General features: G+C 39.3%; 1 long non-coding RNA gene across 3 annotated transcripts in view; it reads right to left on the reverse strand.

Annotated features, from left to right (window-relative positions):
• Positions 1-13,460, reverse strand: part of LOC121401469 — a 133,673-nt gene that overhangs the window by 12,635 nt on the left and 107,578 nt on the right. For 2 of the 3 annotated variants that reach the window (XR_005966266.1, XR_005966267.1), the window contains exons 4-6: positions 3,462-3,553; positions 2,242-2,392; positions 1,188-1,309 (exon numbers count right to left, since the gene is read on the reverse strand). This is a non-coding gene — a long non-coding RNA (uncharacterized LOC121401469). The remainder of the gene's footprint in view (positions 1-1,187; positions 1,310-2,241; positions 2,393-3,461; positions 3,554-13,460) is intronic. The other variant, XR_005966268.1, reaches the window with a different exon arrangement.

The following is a 13,460-nucleotide window of genomic DNA, read 5'->3' on the forward strand; positions in this document are numbered from 1 at the left end:
CCCCATAGGCTTTCTAATGTTTTTTAGGTCGAAGAAAAATCGTTCGATTGAAGGATTCTAAGGATTTAATCGTTCAATCGAACGATTTGTGCTAAATCCTTCGACTTTGATATTCGAAGTCGAAGAATTTACATTCGGCAGTCGAATATCGAGGGTTAATTAACCCTCGATATTCAAACCTATGTAAATCTGCCCCCAAATGTCTGAATGGCTAAAGAAACCTAACAGGATCAGTGCAGCTCCCATTGACTTCTATAGGACCTTGACTGCTTTTACTTGCCTAAGCTTTAAATTAGATATTTATTTGGTTTTTACGCTGAGGGGCAAATTCACCAAGGGTCGAATATCGTGGGTTAATTAACCCTCGATATTCGACTGGGAATTAAAATCCTTCGACTTCGAATATCGAAGTCGAAGGATTTTAGCGCAAATAGTTTGATCGAACGATCGAAGGAATAATCCTTCGATCTAACGATTAAATCCTTCGAAACGAACGATTCGAAGGATTTTAATCCAACGATCGAAGGATTATCCTTGGACCAAAAAAAGTAGGCAAGCCTATGGGGACCTTCCCCATAGGCTAACATTGGGTTCGGTAGGTTTTAGATGGTGAACTAGGGGGTCGAAGTTTTTTCTTAAAGAGACAGTACTTTGACTATGGAATGGACGAATAGTCGAACAATTTTTAGTTCGAATCCTTCAATTCAAATTAAATGTTAAATTTTTTATATTCAGATTTTGTTTAATAAATAAGCAAACATTCATAAGTTAGTTTATTCCAGGGGTCCCCACCATTTTTTACCTATGAGCCACATTTAAATGTAAGAAAAAGTTGGGGAGCAACACCAGCATGAAACATGTTTCTAGGGTGCTAAATAAGGGCTGTGATTGGTCATTTGATAGCCCCTATGTGGACCGACAGCCTAAAGAAGGGTCTGTGTTATGCAACCAAAACTTGTCTCCAAGTCAGGACTTCAAAAATAAACTCTGTTTTCACTCTTTGATAGATATGCCCCTAAAAATCCTATCCAAGTGAATAGTGAGCTGGGGACTTCCCTTCTGGTACCCCAGTACATTTATTTTCCTACAGTGTTATTACTGGCATGTCTGGGTTCTTTCCCAACAGTACTGCTGCCGAACTACAGATAGCAGAGCCTAGTAATTTAGATTTTGAATGTTCCAAATACCTTTTAAGTAACAGGAAAAATTTAACAAGCCATTCAAATAAGTTGATTTTCCACATCAACTGGTTAATAGGCCACATACATATTTTTGTCACAGGGTGATTTCGTCTGCTAACTGGTCACATCTAAGAAAACAAAGGGATAGAGAAGTATATATTCAATACTTAAAGCAGTTTTACACCTTTGAGTTAACTTTCTGTATGCTGAGATAATTTGACATTGGTATTTATGTTTTATTATTTGTGTTTTTTTACTTATTTAGCTTGTTATTCAGCAGTTCTCCAGTTTGCAATGTCAGCAATGTGTTTGCCCAATCTGGTATCTTTTTATTCAGCAGCTCTTCAGTTTGCAATTTCAGCAATCTGGTTACCCAGATTACCCTAGCAACGATGCATTGATTTGAATAAAAGACTGGAATGTGAATAAGAGAGGGCCTGGATAGAAAGATGGATAATAAGAAGTAGCAATAACAATAAATGTGTAGCCTTACAGAGTATTTGTTTTTACAGATGGGGTCAGTGACCCTCATTTGAAAGCTGCAAAGAGCCAGAAGAAGAAGACAAATAAAACAAAAAAAAAAGGTCAATTGAAAAGTTGCTTAGAATTGGCCATTATATAACATACTATAAGTTAACTTTAAAGTGAAATACCCTTTAAATAGTTCCATTAGTTAGTAACAAAAGATGTTATAATATAGAAGTTCATTCATGTAAGGTACCAACCATGTTTTAAGTATTTTTTATTAGCTTTAAATTAAACAAGTAAATAGTATGACAGGATGTCCAAAAAGATTTACACTTTGACATCTCTTAGCATCTCATAGCAAAGAAAAATAATGCATATTAAAATATGTTATTAAATATACTATTATTAAATATGTTATTATATATACAATAACCACCCCTCTACTTGAAATATCAACACAATTATACAGAAAGGTAGGTATAATATAGTGTGAATGTATTTACTGTAAAATATTAGGTATAATATAGTGTGAATGTATTTACTGTAAAATATGTATTTTCCACAAATGTATGTGGATAGTAACAGAGGTTACCAGCAATAAGGTGCCCATCTCTTCATACGCACAGTGTGCCATCCATCTAAGCATGAATTCTTGTTCAGAAACACTGAAATCAAGGAACTGGCTGGCTACAAAGACCCAAGGGAAGGGGATGGCAGGCCAATGCGGATGGCAGAAGAATAACCTGTGCAGGAAAACAAACACAAAAATTACATTATTTTCCTTGTGATCTTTGCCTTATACTAAAATGTTGCGCTTTAGTTAGGACTTTAGTTAAGACTCATTAGTAATGAGTACCAGGCAAATGAACCATTGTTCTGCAAATATAATAAGTCAAAATGACTTTTTGGTAGTAAAACTCCAGAACTGTATTACACAATATTACACATGGGTTCTAATGAGATTATGTCAATAGGCCTGCAGCTCCTAATGATGTTTTCCTTTAAGCTTGTTTAATATTGCTCATATAATATTTCCCAAGATTCAAGTGCATGTTTAAACCAGGAAGATTGTAAGTACCAGGCTCTTCTATGCCTTGGGGCCTCTGCCGATACTTATCCTGCACATGTGAATGATGAGCAAGCTACAGGATGTTACAGGGGATGCCCACATGCCACCCACTCTGGATACAGCACTGCATGCAAAGACTTGTTTGTTAGGATGCAGCTCATGGAATAACTTGGATCTTTGTACCCATTTTTACACATGAATCTTGGCATTGTATACGATACGTAATATGCCGTAATATGCTCATTGTCTGCTAAAGACATCCATGGTGACCCTGATTCAATTGTGCAATATACAAAACACATATCTATAGCATAAATCCATTGTGACTTCAATACAATTGTGTCAATACAGGTATCTCTTTCGTTTCGTGGAAAACAATGTTGCAAATTGTGTCATTAATGAAACAAATGTGACTGTAAGAACCAGTATAGTAAAATCACCAAAGAGAAACCAGTAAAAATTTATTAAAACACTATTGAAACCAAGATTTTAAAAGGCTATATTTAATTTATATGTACAGGTAGTACTCTAATAACACTGCTGTTCATAAATCATATCACCATATAATCACCGTAAATGTCATTGAAGTGCGATAAACTTACTGGACTGGCTCCACGCGGTGCTACTAAAAACGCTTGAAAACGCCAATCCATGGGGCAAATTTATCTTATACAAATGTACAACTCTATTGTTTGGGAGATAAAATGCGTAGCATAGCAATTATATAGCAATTATAAAATTACCTCGGGGAGGCTGATTCCTCAGTCTGGTTACTGAAGCTCATTTCACAAAAGGAGACTCTTACCGGTACTGGCTTCAGAAACAAATCGATCACCTAGGTCCCCATTGAACAATAAAATCAAGAGTGCTGTTAATTTAAGGAATATATATATATATATATATATATATATATATATATATATATATATATATAGATATAGATATAGATATATATATATACACAGATTCAAAGTCCTAGCGCACACCATCCATGAGTGACTCCAAAAATTAGATCACATACCTGGGTGCTACGCTGAAAAAAGCTGCATTATCCAAATTCCACTGACAAAGGTGCACACCAGGATTTTTCGGTTTAAAACTCCATATTTATTAAATAAGTTTAAAACAGGAACCGGCCAACGTTTCGGTCTTTTTATAAATCCTGGTGTGCACCTTTGTCAGTGGAATTTTTATATATATATATATATATATATATATATATATATATAGCAAGTCCAAAAGCTGGAGCACACTTTTATATAAAGGCAACTGCCCAGGTGCTGGTTAAATTACTAACTTGTATATATCTCCATACAAACCGCACACATAGGACTTGTAAGTGAAAAAAAGTGAAAAATTTATTCCGACGTTTCGGTTCACATACAGGAACCTTCCTCAGGTGGGGTACACAGTGCATAGCAAACAATACTGAATTTAAACACAAAAATGGCGCCAAACAATCAACCTGTGACATCATCAAAAGCGTCAGTGAGTCATAGTGAGCGTGTATAAAGAGATCTATCCATGGGGGCTACTTTCCCTTTAATGTGCAACAAAGGACCACCAAGTGCAGTGTAGGTGAGCCGTGCTTAAGTGTGTATAGATCCATTTTAACATAGTGCATGTCGTGTTTGTGATCGCTGCCTATGTAATGTGTTTAACAAAAGTGATTCTCATGTGTAGGACAACCATTCGTTACCTCACTTGCCGAGCCGCCAATTGAACAAGGAGGAGGTGCTGCATGTATCGCCCCGAGGAATAGGCATCACCCAACCTAGGATGCACATAGGCTCAACCCGAAGTTCCACCGTACCTGTCATCCACCCAAGGTAAGTCATATTCCATGTATCGAGCCCGCGCTCTCCTGTCAGCCTCACATCCGCCATCATGTAAATCGGCGTCACTTGTTCACTGTCAGCGACGTCTACCACTGTGGCCCTCCGTACCTCTCTGCCCCTTCTCTCTGCCCGGAACACGCTGTTTAGGCGATCGGAACATCAAGGGAGGTGATCCTCCTCCCCCAGCACCGCTCATCCATATTTGACCCACCGGGAGGGCACGGTACCTTAGCCATAGGTAGTAAGTGTTATCACCAGGATCGCATTACGAGACCTTACCTCAGGTGACCGAGCAGGTAGTATATAACCGCTTATATAATAACGCCCAAACTTCATTCGGGGAGCCCAGCATCTTGGGTTAGCCGCGTTCCTCACTGGCCGTCCTTCCCTCTCTCCTCCTCCATTGTGGTATCCCATGGTTGTAATATAAGTATAAACACACTAAAAGTGATTAAAAACAAGAGAACCCTTTAGATCACAGCAGCAAATAATGTATTAATGGGTTAGTACAATTACTACGTGGGCTCAAAATGATGAACCTATTGAGTCAAAACCATAAGCATATATCGCTTATGTGCAAATTTGTTGAGTCCAAAGTGTTACAATGTCTCCTTTTATTTCAGATCCCTTCGCAAGGAAGCAGTCCATACTCGTCATCAGACTCCTCCGTCCTCAATGGGCCCAGCTCCAGTCACGGAACTGTCGGCAGACGACCCTCCCCACATGGTCCAACAAGAGGCCGAAAAAATCAATCAAAACGTCACCATGTATAACCAAAAAAATGTACAAAAAATGCAGAAAAACCAAAAATCTAAATAAAGTACAAAAAGTCAAAAAACGAACAAAAGTCTCTTATTTCATTACCACAAACTGGTCCCTTCTAGTAGTGGTTTTCATCTGGATATTAACAGCTTATGCAACATACAATATGTATCCCACTCAGAGATCTATTTGTATGTTTTTTTCTAAAAAAATGGGGACATTGGTAGGATCTCATTTAGGCCTTTTGGAGACACTGTATCAAGTGTATATATCCACATGCTCTCCTTTCTTAATAATAATAAGTTCCTGTTACCACCTCTCTTTGGAGACGGCACATGGTCAATGATCATGTGCCGAAACTGTGGTAATGTATGATGCATCTTTAGCCAATGTCTCGGTACTGGTTGATCCGTTTTTCCTGTTGCCAGAGCGCTACGTATAGCGCTCCGGTGATTGGCCATTCTCTCCCGGTATGTTGTAGTTGCCTTTCCTACATAATAAAGTCCGCAAGGGCACCAGGCCATGTACACAATATGATCTGAAGTACACGTGACTCTATGTTGTATTTTGTACCTCTTCCCAGTTCTGGGGTGTGCAAAATGAGTTCCTTGAGTCATACCCCCACATGTCAAACAGGAGGCACACTTAAAGCACCCTGTCTTGAGAGGACGATCCAGCCATGTAGTTTTAGGAGCTTTCGTTAAATTCTTAACCACCAATATGTCACTTAGATTTCGTCCTCTTCGATAGGCCATCATCGGCGCTTTCTTCCCATAAAAAGGTAAGTCTGTCTCTGTATTAATTATATCCCATCTATTTCGTAGTGCCCTTCTCACACTAGGGCAAACATCCGTCCATTGTGTTACAAAAATGGGATCTGTTTCTCTCTTTGGGCTAGTCACTTTCTGTTGTAGTAGGTCCTCTTGTGTATGTGCCAAAGCCCTCTGTAATTGCTCGTTAATCATGGACTCGGTGTATCCCCTGGAAAAAAACTGGGTTGAAAGCATAGTGAGTTGTTTTTCCGCTACTTCCCGGTTGGAGTTATTCCTGATCACCCTGAGAAATTGAGAATATAGGACCCCCCGGGACATATGGGATGGATGGTACGAGTTGGCCTGTATCAGGCTATTTCTGTCCGTGGACTTCCTAAACAGTGTGGTACCTAACTTGTTACCTTGTCTATAAATACTCACATCTAGGTAGTCAATTGTCTGTTTATCATAAGTACAAGTCACTCTGATGGGAGAATTTAAGGTGTTTAACGAGTCATGAAACACTATCAGTTCGTCCTCAGTATCCTGCCATAACATAAACAAGTCGTCAATATACCGTTTGTAAAATAGTATCCTTTCACCTCCCCTTGGTAGTAAATGTTGTTCCTCATACATTTGCATGAACAAATTGGCGAACGAGGGGGCTACATTCGAGCCCATTGCGGTCCCTGAGATCTGCAAATAGAACGCATCATTGAAAGTAAAGTAATTGTGCGAAAGTACTAAATCCAATAGGTTTATTAAAAATTCAACTGGGGGGGGGCCTTGATGGTATTTGTGGAGGGAGTCCCTGCACACTGCCAACCCGTCTGCATGTGGGATGACAGTGTACAAACTGGAAACATCCATTGTCACTAAGAAACACTCATCCGGTACTACAACTTCTTTCAGTAGGTTTAACAAATGAGTAGTGTCCTTAATATACGACCTCATGTTTTGAACATGAGGTTGTAAGAAAGAATCCATCATCTCTGCCATTGGCTCTCTGTTCCAACCAGTAGCACAATATTTGGATTCTTTCTTACAACCTCATGTTCAAAACATGAGGTCGTATATTAAGGACACTACTCATTTGTTAAACCTACTGAAAGAAGTTGTAGTACCGGATGAGTGTTTCTTAGTGACAATGGATGTTTCCAGTTTGTACACTGTCATCCCACATGCAGACGGGTTGGCAGTGTGCAGGGACTCCCTCCACAAATACCATCAAGGCCCCCCCCCAGTTGAATTTTTAATAAACCTATTGGATTTAGTACTTTCGCACAATTACTTTACTTTCAATGATGCGTTCTATTTGCAGATCTCAGGGACCGCAATGGGCTCGAATGTAGCCCCCTCGTTCGCCAATTTGTTCATGCAAATGTATGAGGAACAACATTTACTACCAAGGGGAGGTGAAAGGATACTATTTTACAAACGGTATATTGACGACTTGTTTATGTTATGGCAGGATACTGAGGACGAACTGATAGTGTTTCATGACTCGTTAAACACCTTAAATTCTCCCATCAGAGTGACTTGTACTTATGATAAACAGACAATTGACTACCTAGATGTGAGTATTTATAGACAAGGTAACAAGTTAGGTACCACACTGTTTAGGAAGTCCACGGACAGAAATAGCCTGATACAGGCCAACTCGTACCATCCATCCCATATGTCCCGGGGGGTCCTATATTCTCAATTTCTCAGGGTGATCAGGAATAACTCCAACCGGGAAGTAGCGGAAAAACAACTCACTATGCTTTCAACCCAGTTTTTTTCCAGGGGATACACCGAGTCCATGATTAACGAGCAATTACAGAGGGCTTTGGCACATACACAAGAGGACCTACTACAACAGAAAGTGACTAGCCCAAAGAGAGAAACAGATCCCATTTTTGTAACACAATGGACGGATGTTTGCCCTAGTGTGAGAAGGGCACTACGAAATAGATGGGATATAATTAATACAGAGACAGACTTACCTTTTTATGGGAAGAAAGCGCCGATGATGGCCTATCGAAGAGGACGAAATCTAAGTGACATATTGGTGGTTAAGAATTTAACGAAAGCTCCTAAAACTACATGGCTGGATCGTCCTCTCAAGACAGGGTGCTTTAAGTGTGCCTCCTGTTTGACATGTGGGGGTATGACTCAAGGAACTCATTTTGCACACCCCAGAACTGGGAAGAGGTACAAAATACAACATAGAGTCACGTGTACTTCAGATCATATTGTGTACATGGCCTGGTGCCCTTGCGGACTTTATTATGTAGGAAAGGCAACTACAACATACCGGGAGAGAATGGCCAATCACCGGAGCGCTATACGTAGCGCTCTGGCAACAGGAAAAACGGATCAACCAGTACCGAGACATTGGCTAAAGATGCATCATACATTACCACAGTTTCGGCACATGATCATTGACCATGTGCCGTCTCCAAAGAGAGGTGGTAACAGGAACTTATTATTATTAAGAAAGGAGAGCATGTGGATATATACACTTGATACAGTGTCTCCAAAAGGCCTAAATGAGATCCTACCAATGTCCCCATTTTTTTAGAAAAAAACATACAAATAGATCTCTGAGTGGGATACATATTGTATGTTGCATAAGCTGTTAATATCCAGATGAAAACCACTACTAGAAGGGACCAGTTTGTGGTAATGAAATAAGAGACTTTTGTTCGTTTTTTGACTTTTTGTACTTTATTTAGATTTTTGGTTTTTCTGCATTTTTTGTACATTTTTTTGGTTATACATGGTGACGTTTTGATTGATTTTTTCGGCCTCTTGTTGGACCATGTGGGGAGGGTCGTCTGCCGACAGTTCCGTGACTGGAGCTGGGCCCATTGAGGACGGAGGAGTCTGATGACGAGTATGGACTGCTTCCTTGCGAAGGGATCTGAAATAAAAGGAGACATTGTAACACTTTGGACTCAACAAATTTGCACATAAGCGATATATGCTTATGGTTTTGACTCAATAGGTTCATCATTTTGAGCCCACGTAGTAATTGTACTAACCCATTAATACATTATTTGCTGCTGTGATCTAAAGGGTTCTCTTGTTTTTAATCACTTTTAGTGTGTTTATACTTATATTACAACCATGGGATACCACAATGGAGGAGGAGAGAGGGAAGGACGGCCAGTGAGGAACGCGGCTAACCCAAGATGCTGGGCTCCCCGAATGAAGTTTGGGCGTTATTATATAAGCGGTTATATACTACCTGCTCGGTCACCTGAGGTAAGGTCTCGTAATGCGATCCTGGTGATAACACTTACTACCTATGGCTAAGGTACCGTGCCCTCCCGGTGGGTCAAATATGGATGAGCGGTGCTGGGGGAGGAGGATCACCTCCCTTGATGTTCCGATCGCCTAAACAGCGTGTTCCGGGCAGAGAGAAGGGGCAGAGAGGTACGGAGGGCCACAGTGGTAGACGTCGCTGACAGTGAACAAGTGACGCCGATTTACATGATGGCGGATGTGAGGCTGACAGGAGAGCGCGGGCTCGATACATGGAATATGACTTACCTTGGGTGGATGACAGGTACGGTGGAACTTCGGGTTGAGCCTATGTGCATCCTAGGTTGGGTGATGCCTATTCCTCGGGGCGATACATGCAGCACCTCCTCCTTGTTCAATTGGCGGCTCGGCAAGTGAGGTAACGAATGGTTGTCCTACACATGAGAATCACTTTTGTTAAACACATTACATAGGCAGCGATCACAAACACGACATGCACTATGTTAAAATGGATCTATACACACTTAAGCACGGCTCACCTACACTGCACTTGGTGGTCCTTTGTTGCACATTAAAGGGAAAGTAGCCCCCATGGATAGATCTCTTTATACACGCTCACTATGACTCACTGACGCTTTTGATGATGTCACAGGTTGATTGTTTGGCGCCATTTTTGTGTTTAAATTCAGTATTGTTTGCTATGCACTGTGTACCCCACCTGAGGAAGGTTCCTGTATGTGAACCGAAACGTCGGAATAAATTTTTCACTTTTTTTCACTTACAAGTCCTATGTGTGCGGTTTGTATGGAGATATATATATATATATATATATATATATATATATATATTACACAAGAGCCATGAATGTCCTGTAAATTCTATCCTTATAAACGGTGACAAGTGATGTCATCAGTTATAAATGGTGAGTAGTGATGTCATTTTTGTCACATGACTCCGAAAACTTGTGTATTATATATAAAGTACCCCTTGTTGGAAAATATGAGGATATTAGAAGTAACCTCGGAGTTCCATGACCTTTTATATGGTCATGGAACTCCTCTGTGACTTATAATATCCTTTTACAATAGGGGGTACTTTATTCACTATATATATATATATATATATATATATATATATATATATATATATATATATATATATATATATATATATATATATATATATATATATATATATATATATATATATACACACACACATTTAAATTCACAATGCTAGACTGATAGGACTATTGCAAAAAGCTGGTTTATTGTTAATTCTATACTGAAAAAAAATCCCAGTGCAACTTTTTTTTCCTGTAGCATACCACCTACTGTAAAATAGGAAGACATTCCACTTCACAAAGCAGTTTCATAACCATATAATTAAGGCACCAAATGCAGCACCAGGAAATATCTATTTGTTTTGCCTAAGCACACAAGACCAACATTCAGATATATATACATGTACAATACATCCTCAAAGCCCCTTCAATTCAAAGACGCCCATCCAGCTCACAGACAATCCTCTATGAACACTGACCCCTGCCTGCACTTTGATCATGAGACAGCAGTCCAGATTGAGAGCAGCTTTACTAGATGCAGGACCACTGATTGTTAGCAGATTATATTGATGATTGATTTATTGATGAGCCAAATACACAATACTTTAATTTTACCTCTCTTTTTCTTAGACATTGAAAGGTGTCTTGCAAAAATGGCTCAGGTCGAGTAACTCACAGCAAAAACTTGACCAATATATGCCACTTTCTGATTGGTTGCTATGAGTAACTAGGCTATGACCAAACTCAGCGTCGGACAGGGGGGTCTGGGGCCTACCAGGGTTAACACCACAGGGCCCCCACACCCACCCACCCGGGTCCTCCATACAGAATTTCCAACATCGCAACCCCCCTGCAGGTACTATTATCCCTTGCAGCAATGATTGGGGAGAAGGAGTTCAGGGGAGCGCCCATTGTTTCAGTATCAGAGAGGCCCATGAGCCATCCTAACTCAACCCTGACCAAACTTACAGTATAGAGATCCAAATAACAGAAAGACCCCTTATATGTAGAACCCAGGTCCCAAGTATTCTAGATAATAGATCCCATACCTGTATATATATATATATATATATATATATATATATATATATATATATATATATATATATATAGATCACATACAGATATATACATAAAACACACAATACATTTAGCAACTTCACTGTACAAAAATATCTTACAACTATATACGTGTATATATATATATATATATATATATATATATATATATATATATATATATATACATATATATATATATATATATATATATATATATATATATATATACACACACACATCACACACACATACCTGGCTGTGGCTAATGTGTTCACCAAAACATCAGATTATGATAAGCACAAAGAAATCAAATATTACATCTGTATTTGTTCAAGGATATTTATTATCAAAACATCTTTTATATATTTACTCATGTGACCATTTACAGTAAATCCTCTTTCTGTCACTCCCTGGCTGCATTCACTACCGGGCGAGGAAGCTGCTTTAAAGTCATTATCCCTAGTACAAAGCAGCTATATTGTTCACTCCCTGCAACTAGCCAAAGGTGACTTTGCATTGTATTTATCCTGTATTGTCGTGCTAGAGGGTTAGATATAAACAACATTTTTTGTAGCCAGCAGAACAAAACTACATTTTAATATTGTAAAGTTAGAAGTAGACAATGGAAGACATGACAGAGGTCCCAGGCTTTGCATCCTTTAGGAGCCCACCAAGGTGGGTGCTCTCATGTTGTGTGAACTCCTGCTGGCCACAGGGACACACTATTTAAAGCTAAACATCACGGTGGTGGGGCTTGTGTACTAAATAAATGCTGCCCCAAAAGGCAAAGCTGCACTTCTTCTACAGCTATGTTTAAACTACAAATCCCAGCATGCCTTTCATGAGCATAGATTTTGCATAATAATAATTTACTTCGGTAAAGCGTTTTACAAAATTCTCTTCTGTTTGTGTCATAAGATGCAAAATGCATTTATTAAAAAAAAAAACATTTCATTTTGAGTTGTAAGCTTCATGGGATACTTGCAACCTGCAAATCCCCATGTCTGGATTTCTTTGTTGCCTTTTGTACCTGTTTGCTGCGTGTGCAGCACTCGCCACATTGTTGACATTGTATATAAAAAGTTATTTTTAGTAGTATTTGCATGTGTTTAATCATTTATCAAATATGATCATGACATTTATTGCAACTGAAGTGAACAATGTTTCTGTACTTCAGCTATAATTCATTCCCCTTCCACCCCCAGCTCTGCACATGCACAACTTATGAGGGTGTTCATATTAATGTGGCACGGGCAGGGAGCAAATAAAAACCTGAGCAGTGGCAAAAGACTGAGTGCCTTTACACATACTGTATGATGCAATTTAAAGCCCTGACTCCTAAAACTAACACTGAAATCACACAGAGAAATGAATGTTACAATAGAAAGAATCAGTGGTATGGTCAAGGTTGCCCCTGGCTCTCATGCAGCTTGAGGACACAAACATAATGGGCTCCTGCCCTCCCCATTTGTTTACCTTTCTTGAGTTTGGACCCTGGGAAGGACTAGGACTAGATTGTGAGAACAGAGAGTGCAGTTGTACACTCTTTACACTAAAAATGTAACATTTCTGGTTTAACATAACTTTGTTTTGTCACCCCTGGTAAAGTGCCATCTGAGGTCAGGCTCTCACTTTAACTAGAGAAGCGACAGTAACTAGAGCTCACCCTGACCCCGGGAAGACTCTTTCTCATAAATGTATTGAAAACGCCATCAGGGAGCACCACCACTGGGCACTCAATATTGTAGGTCCCTGGAAGCTTCTGTGTCTGCTGTGTCATGTGGCCACATATATGAAGTCATATACATATAGTTCTTAATATACTACTACAGGTACAGAAAACCAGCTACCTAGAAAGCTCCGAATTACAGGAAGGCCATCTCCCATAGACTTCCATTGATTTAAAAATTATTTCCTTATAATATCCTTATATTTTTATATTTATTCACTATATAAATAATATATACCCTACTGAAAATAAAAGGAAATGTACCTGTGGCCTGTATGGCTTCT

This window comes from Xenopus laevis, chromosome 3L (assembly GCF_017654675.1).
Source record: "Xenopus laevis strain J_2021 chromosome 3L, Xenopus_laevis_v10.1, whole genome shotgun sequence".
Lineage (NCBI taxonomy): Eukaryota > Metazoa > Chordata > Amphibia > Anura > Pipidae > Xenopus > Xenopus laevis.